This window comes from Notolabrus celidotus, unplaced genomic scaffold, assembly GCF_009762535.1.
Source record: "Notolabrus celidotus isolate fNotCel1 unplaced genomic scaffold, fNotCel1.pri scaffold_89A_arrow_ctg1, whole genome shotgun sequence".
Classification (NCBI taxonomy): domain Eukaryota; kingdom Metazoa; phylum Chordata; class Actinopteri; order Labriformes; family Labridae; genus Notolabrus; species Notolabrus celidotus.
In genome coordinates, this window is record NW_023260447.1 from 150,599 (window position 1) to 158,936 (window position 8,338).

The window sequence follows — 8,338 nt, forward strand, 5'->3', positions numbered from 1 at the left end:
TTGCATATCTGCAGTGTGCAAAGATACTTGAATTGTAAAGATATTTTCCTGTGACAGAAACAATGACTGTGACTCCAAGTGACGGTTTGATTTTGTCATTTCAGCTGGTTTGGTCTCATCCATCTACACAGTGTCTCAGTACATCATCTCGTTTGGAGGCCATGTTGAATTGTTAAGTCTTGTTGTTTGTGCTTATGCCCTAAAGAAATGTAAGTTACAGTTCTTTTACTATATCATAAGAATCATGATTACTTTACAGTAAGAAATAATGGTATCTCTACAAGAGTTAGAAATTCAAAATGTAAACATCATGATTGAAAATGATACTAAACAAAGACTAATGTTGTGATCCTAGTTTTTTCCAAAAAGGAGACAATGAAGGATGTAAAGACTGAACTGGAGAACATGAGGGAAGAACGTCAAGGTCTTGTGGTCAAACTCATGGAGGTGAATAATGAACTGGTTAACAAGCAGAAAGACTGTGAAGGTCATGTTGCCACACAGAAGGAGCTGAAGACTGATCTGGAGAAGGTGAAGACTGATCTGGAGAACAAACAAAAGGACTGTGAAGGTCATGTTGCCAAACTGAAGGAGGTGAAGACTGATCTGGAGAAGGTGAAGACTGATCTGGAGAACAAACAAAAGGACTGTGAAGGTCTTGTTGCCAAACTGAAGGAGGTGAAGACTGATCTGGAGAAGGTGAAGACTGATCTGGAGATCAAACAAAAGGACTGTGATGGTCTTGTTGCCACACTGACGGAGGTGAAGACTGATCTGGAGAAGGTGAAGACTGATCTGGAGAACAAACAAAAGGACTGTGAAGGTCATGTTGCCACACAGAAGGAGCTGAAGACTGATCTGGAGAAGGTGAAGACTGATCTGGAGAACAAACAACAAGACTGTGATGGTCTTGTTGCCACACTGACGGAGGTGAAGACTGATCTGGAGAAGGTGAAGACTGATCTGGAGAACAAACAAAAGGACTGTGATGGTCTTGTTGCCACACTGACGGAGGTGAAGACTGATCTGGAGAAGGTGAAGACTGATCTGAAGGACAAACAAAAGGACTGTGATGGTTTTGTTTCCACACTGAAGGAGGTGGAGAATGGACTGGAGAACCAGAGATATCAAATCAAAGAGCTTTTGGAGGAGGGGGAGAAGGAGAGAGAAGTTAACAAGAAGAAGCTTCAGGCAGTAGAAAGAGAAATAGAGAAAGAGAAGACATTTGAAAACACAGAGGAGCTGTTAAGAGAAAAAGAAAACCTGTTGAAGGAACAGTGGAAGCTTGATGAGACAAAGAAAAATAATGAGAGACAGTTACTGAACATTGAGATACTGCTGGAACCAATAGAGATCCAGATTGCCACAAAACATTAACAGAAAGAAGCAGATCAAGGGCATCGAAACTGATCCTTCAGGGAGCTCAGGAATGGAAAAATAACTCTGGAGTCAGTTTATGTTTACTGACTTTGGTGTAAAATTGTCTGACTTTGTATTAGGACTTTAAAAAACAGTTGTAGTGGTCACTTCAGCTACCTGGAGGTAATGAACTTTAAAGGTCCCATGTTATGCAAAATACTCTTTTTCACGCTTTTCTAACAGAAGTCTGTGTCCCTGGCATGTCAACAAACCCCAGACAATGAAGAAAATCCATCAAACGAGTCGTTTTGAATTTCGTCCCTGCATGAAGTCTTGAGGGGCTAAGCTCAGCCTCCAGGTCTGTGACACTCTGTGAGTTTGAAGTTTGCTCCGCCCTCAAACTCTGCCTCCATCCGCCATTGTTTATTCCCTGCAAGTGTGTCTGTGAACAAGGAGTTCAGAAGGGAAGCATGCTAGTTGCTCTGCTGGTGGCTGCTGTAACAAAAAAAAGGTCAGTTTTTCCTCCCCATGTCTTTGGATTTGAAGACCCAGTGGATTAATTTTATTTATAATATGGGACCTTTAAACTTCAAATCTGTCAGGGTTTTTTATGAGCATAAACAGGCAACTAATATGGAAGTGTTTGTACTTCAATATCATCAATGTTTGTTGTTTTAGTTTTTCACTGAGGTTGACCTGCTTTAATTTCATTTAAAAAATGTTCTTTTAACCTGATCTGTTTGAGGGGACCTGTGGAAAGGAGTGTCAAACTTTTTATAATTTAAATTGCAATTAATCACAGGTATTTAATAGTTAACTGGGATGAATCACTTAAAATTCCACAATTTTGCATTGTGAAAAAAAGTTTTAAGTCTATATTACCAATGTTAAAGGTGACATATCATGCAAAATCGACTTTTTAATGGTTCTCTACCTGAAATATGTGTCCCTGGCATGTCTACAAACCCCCCGAGAATGAAAAAAATCCATTCTGCCCCTGTTCTGATTTCTCCACCTTTCTGTAAATGTGTGTGAAACCAGCCGTTTCAGATTTCAGTGTTTTTGTTACGTAACAACAATATCCGGTCTGTCACGGAGTCAGAGCTCGGAGCTTGTTCAGCCCATAGACTGTATAAAATAATACTGAATCCCTCCTCCGTTTTTCATTACCTGCACAAATGTGTGCTAACAAGGAGCTTAGGAGGGAGGCATGCTAGTTGTAGGCTGTCTTAATAAACACAAAGGTCGGTTTTACTCCCCACGTCTGCAGATTTGAAGATCTAGTGGATGATTTTTATTTGTCATGGATAAGTGCTAGCGCTAGTTAGCATAGCCACATAGCTATATGTTCGTAGCTGTAGGTAGCTGTAGCTGTAGCTGTAGCTGTAGCTGTAGCTGTAGCTGTAGCTGTAGCTGTAGCTGTAGCTGTGTACCAAGACACACGTCGACATACTGACAAATAAAACAACAAGAAACACTAAATCTGTGACCAATCCTTCATAAAAGGTCCTGCTGCCTTTCTGGCAGAGGTCGGTTTTACTCCCCACGTCTGCAGATTTGAAGATCTAGTGGATGATTTTTATTTATCATGGATAAGTGCTAGCGCTAGTTAGCATAGCCACATAGCTACATGTTCGTAGCTGTGTACCAAGACACACGTCTACATACTGATAAATAAAACAACAAGAAACACTAAATCTATGACCAATCGGTTCAGAAAGGTCCTGCTGCAGGCGCCTCTCCGTCAGGATCAGATTCAGAGGGTTGAAGTAACGTGATCTCTGAGCAGCCGTGTATATTCAGCCAACATGTAAACATTAGATCAACGTGCTGGAGAGCCGAGGCACATCCACTTCCGGAGGGGGCGTGGTCAGAGAGGAAAACAGAGTGTTCTGATGAGGAATGAAGAAGAGGGCTTTTCAGGCAGACCAAAATCTGATTTCAAAGTGTTTTTTTGAGCATAAACTTTAAAGACATGTTTTGGGGACCTCTTAGACCAATATATATTGATGAAAAAGCGTGATATGTCCCCTTTAATCATTTCTTACCAGTGTTGATTTGTGAAACAAATGAATGTACTGTATGATCTTGACTTAGATTTGTTATTCAAATAAATGTTGCAGTTCTAAACTGTTGTGACCTGAAATCATGACTTTGAGGGAGGAGACAGCTTCAGTGTTTATTTTAAGAAACACAGTTTAATTATTTTTTAAAGAATAACTTATACATGTAAAGGATAATGTATAGCTAGCTGGTGGTTATTCTTAATGGAACCCTGACATGGTCCCTGGTTCCTTTTACATTCCTGTAATAAAACCAGAATCAGATCTATGTCAGTGTTCATGGTCTATCTGGTTAAAACATCATAAAGGCAGAAATAGTCCAAAGAACAGAACATAAATATTTTGAACACACAGACTCTGATAACTTCAGTAAAATGTTTCTGTTGGTTGACCCACAAACATCCTGTCATAAAATCAGAAACAAATCAATGACAGCATTAATGGTCAACATGTAATAAAATGATCATGTGGATTAAAAAGTCCAAAGTCTGATCGTAGTATTCAGCCAGAGTTTATAGACTCTACAGATGTTGGTGATCCTCTGTTTGTATCAGAGGTGTGTACAAGGATCTGTAAAATTCAATCTGAGAGACGACACTGAAAGATACATTATATTTCCAACAACCCTAGAATAGAAAATCCAACAACAGAAATGTTAAAAGAGCGTATCTAGATATCCAAGTTATCATCAGTATCACTGCTCCAGCTTCCTGTTTAAGTCTGTTACATTCTCCCATCATGATCAGAAGAGATTTTAAACTCCCTCATGGTGAACGACTCCAAGATTTATCTTAACTTGCATTATGTATTTAACTTCTTTATATTTGTCATACGTTCCTCTGCTGCCGGCAGACTGCAGCCATGTTTATGATTAGTCACATGATGCAATCTTGTTCCTTTAATTTGAACTTGCTATCTCACTTTATTGCTTATCTTGTTATTAAGTTACAAAGTGAGAGCAGGGAGTGACAGTCAGTCTTCAGTCTAACCTCAAACCAGTCACCAGGAGCTTTTTCAAACGGTAAGCAGAGCTGGAATTACTTTTTAAACCTAATGTTAAACAGTGTTTGAGTGATTAAATGACTCTGTTTAATGTTTAAGATTAACTTCTTCAGATCAGGACGTCAAACTGAAGACTCAGAGAATATAACTGAAGTGTGTAAGAACACAAAGACAACAAATATCACATATTGCAATATTTTATGTGAAAGATTTTGACCTTTTCTCCTTTAATGCCTTAAAGAGATTCATGTTGAGGAAATATTCTGACATTTAGTGAACCCACCTGTACTCACTCTGCATTGTTCTTTGAACTGAATGTTTATTGTTCTTTGGTTTACAGGAGGATATGGGTCTGTTCAGCTGGTTTGAATTCTGGATATTTGTCCTCTACAGCCTCTCTTTAACTACAGGTGAGGTGACTTAATTGATCAGAACACTTTTAGAAGGCAAACAGTCACAACTCCTCATGCCTAATGGAATAGAAATGTTAACCATTGAAGCTGTTTGGATTTCAATAAGTACAGTCTGTTTTCTCCCCCTAAATCTGTGCAACTGAAAATTTGAAATTCCACATTGTTTCGTCTCCTCACAGGGCAGTCACAGCTGATTTCCTCACCTCAACCAATCACAGCCAAAGTTGGTGATGATGTCATTCTACCGTGTCGCCTTGACCCTCCCATCAGTGCCAGTTCTAAGGCAATTGAGTGGACCAAACCGGGTTTGGACCCAGAGTACATCTATGTTCACCAGGATGGACGCCTGGTGCATCAGAGTCAGAATCCTCTGTTTAAGTATCGCACAGCTCTGTTTGTGGATCAGCTGATTAACGGAAACGTCTCCCTGAAACTCTCCAGGGTGAAAAACTCTGATGCAGGAAGATACAGGTGCTTCATTCCCTCATTGTGGAAGGAGGCTTTCGTCCAACTCAGTGTGGGTGAGAAAGCAGAGGATGGTAAAGGTTTGTAATACAATACAAGTGTCCTTGTTTTATCTTTTAGGAGCATCAAACAATCAAATATAATCTATTTCTATATATTCCATAAATGCAAATGATTACCTTCCTTTGTGGTTTGGCCTTTTATTTTTGTCAGTCCTGTATACACTGAATTCACCAAAGCAACTGTAAGCATGGGCACAAATCAGAAATATGAGAACAAACAATCAGTTTCAAGACATGCTGCTTTGTTCAGTTGACTTTGTTTGGAGCTTAAATGTACTCTAAATGTCCATAATGATTTTGTAATACACAACATAAAAGCATTGATGTCCAAGATGTCATGTGAACTTTAGAAATTCAAGCTGTGAATGATGAGCTGTACATTATGAAAACCCAACAGACCATCAGCATCCTGAATCTGAATGTTCTGCATTTTGATTAGGTCATTGAATTGTAACAAATCCATGTTCCAGTGAGAAAGTCTTCCTTCTAATCTGTGTTTCTTTTTTTATTTCAGAGGTTTCCTCAGTGCCCCAGTCTAATATTGGCCTATTGATCTTCATTACTGTATTGTTGGTTCTCCTGATTATACTCTCAGTTGTCCAGATTTGTCGAGGAAACAAAATTGGTGAGCAAAAATAAATGATTTAAATTTTCTCATATTGTTTATCTATCTCTCAAACATTGTTTTTTAGAATTAAGAGACCACAAAAATATTTAAGTTAACCCAGAGTTATTTCATCAACATCAAAGCTGGGGTTGGTGTTCAGATTTAGATCCACTTTTGTTATCCTGGTTAAAATGATCTTTATGTCCTGATAGTAATCAATACATAATGTGTTCTTTAAAAAGAGGTAAAAAAAAAAGCTGCTATCTACAGCCGGAGGAAACCTGGGAAGACGGAGTCCTGATGAAATGCTACATTCAAATTCATGCTAGTTTTCCGAGACTACCAACCCTAGCTTTAAGTTTGAACATGATGCACTTTTTAAAAAAATCTATGAAACATGTATCATACAGAAGAAAATATCCCAGCGTTTCACCTTTTCCTGTTATACAAGATTTTGAATAAATATAAATTTGTCACTGTAAAATTAACTAAAATATTCTGTATAGTCAATGAACTCGTGTTGCTCCTTTCAACACTTTAGGAATCTGTTTGGCTTTTTTGTTAAATCCAAATAAATCTCATCTCCTGTTTCTCCACAGAGTGGAAGATGTGTTGCAAAAAAAATGCCAGGAAAGCTGAGGAGAGAATGCCGCTACGCAAGGAAATGGAAAAGGCACTGAAAGAGGAGTTACAGAAGAAAGAGGAGGAACAGAGAGATATGACACAGGTTATTGAGACACTGACAGGACAGAAAGAGGGCCTGGAGAAACAGAAGGAGCAGCTCACCTCCCTGCATCAGGGGGCAGAGAAACAGGCAGAGGAGACTGATGAGAAGATTAGATCAGTAGGAAAAGAAGTAGAAGAGAGGGGGGGAGATAAAACAGCTAACAAAGCTCAGGGATATTTAAAACTCAGAGAACTCTTACAGGAGGTTAACTGGAACCAGGAGGAGAAAAAGAAAGAACTTCAACAACTGATAATGAACACAGAACAACTACTGCAGAACACAATGTATGATGTTGACAGAATAACAGAGAAGAAGAACAGAGTAGAGAGCCAAGTGGAGCAAATTAGGAAACAAATAGAAGAGATGGAGAATCAGAGAGTGGACAGTGAGTCAGAAAAAGGAGGAGAAACCCAACTCATGATGAATCCTGGAACACAGCAGCCTTTGTATGAATATTTTAGGTGATGTAGTCTTACATACAGGTGACCTTTGAATTACTCTGCTGTGATTACAAACAACCAAAACCTGGAAAACACTGATTCCCTTTATTCTGTTTCTTGAATTTAGAGCTCGACAACATGACATGTAGAAAACTGCAAATTAGACATGAATACAGAGGAAAAAAATACTCTCATTACACATTACAAACTGAAATTAACATTCATGTTTGTTTGTTTTTTAACTGTGAAAGTGTGCTGTTTGTTTTTACATGTTTTTTTAAGTTGGTTTTGTATTTTTTCCTGGTTTTGTGTTTTTAGTATTTTCCTGTTTTGATGGTCATCACTGGGGTTATCTTGTTAATAAGTTAGTCTGGTTTTGTTCTGTGTATTTCAGTTGCCTTCCCCTGTCTCTCATGTCTTGTGTTCTTTCATTCCTTGTGTGTGTATTTTTCAGTCTCAGTGTTTTCAGTTTATTTTGAATTACTTGTTCCTTCTGTGTCTGGTTTAGTTTTACTTCCTGCCCGTGTGTTCCCTCCAGTTTTGATTGCACCCTGATTATTTTCACCTGAACCTGTTAGATTACCCTCTGTGTATTCAGTCTGTGTTTCCTCTCTTGTTGTGAATGTGTCACCTCTGAGTCTTGCTACATCTTCCTGTATTCCCTGTGCTCTTGTTTTTCCAGTGGATTTTGAATTAGTTACATTTTGTTATATCTCCTTTTGGTTATTTTTTATAAATCAGTTTTATTTTGGTTTATATTTTGGGTCCTCCAATCTTTTGTTTTTGTTTAATTTGTAACAAGGAGGAGAGAAATAAAAAACCAAGAGAAATCAAATACTAAATGATTTGTTTCTATGATTGTGTACTCAATAAAAACATATATTCTGTTACATATGTGACATATTTGACTTTTATTTTGAGTGTGATTAAATTTAATCGATGACCATGGAGCTGTGTGATTTTATTTTTTATATTATTTTAGACCGAGCCTTGACATCAAGACAGGACTACAGTTCAAAACAACACAAAAAAATAAATTACTATTATTAAAAAACACTTGGTCACAAATATAAAAGTAAGGACACCCAGAGGAACATTTTACTGCTCAAGGCTTTCTCTTCTAAGTCTCCTGAGACAAAATTGAGATTCTCACTTCAGCCTCATTCAAGTTTCAAATTGTTCTCATTAGTTTCTCCTAAA

General features: G+C 38.1%; 1 long non-coding RNA gene across 1 annotated transcript; it reads left to right on the forward strand.

The window, feature by feature from the left end:
- The first annotated feature begins 5,882 nt into the window (after positions 1 to 5,882).
- On the forward strand, positions 5,883 to 7,286 carry LOC117809949. Its single transcript, XR_004630648.1, has 2 exons — positions 5,883 to 5,989; positions 6,571 to 7,286. It is a non-coding gene; the product is annotated as an uncharacterized LOC117809949 (long non-coding RNA).
- Positions 7,287 to 8,338: the final 1,052 nt, after the last annotated feature.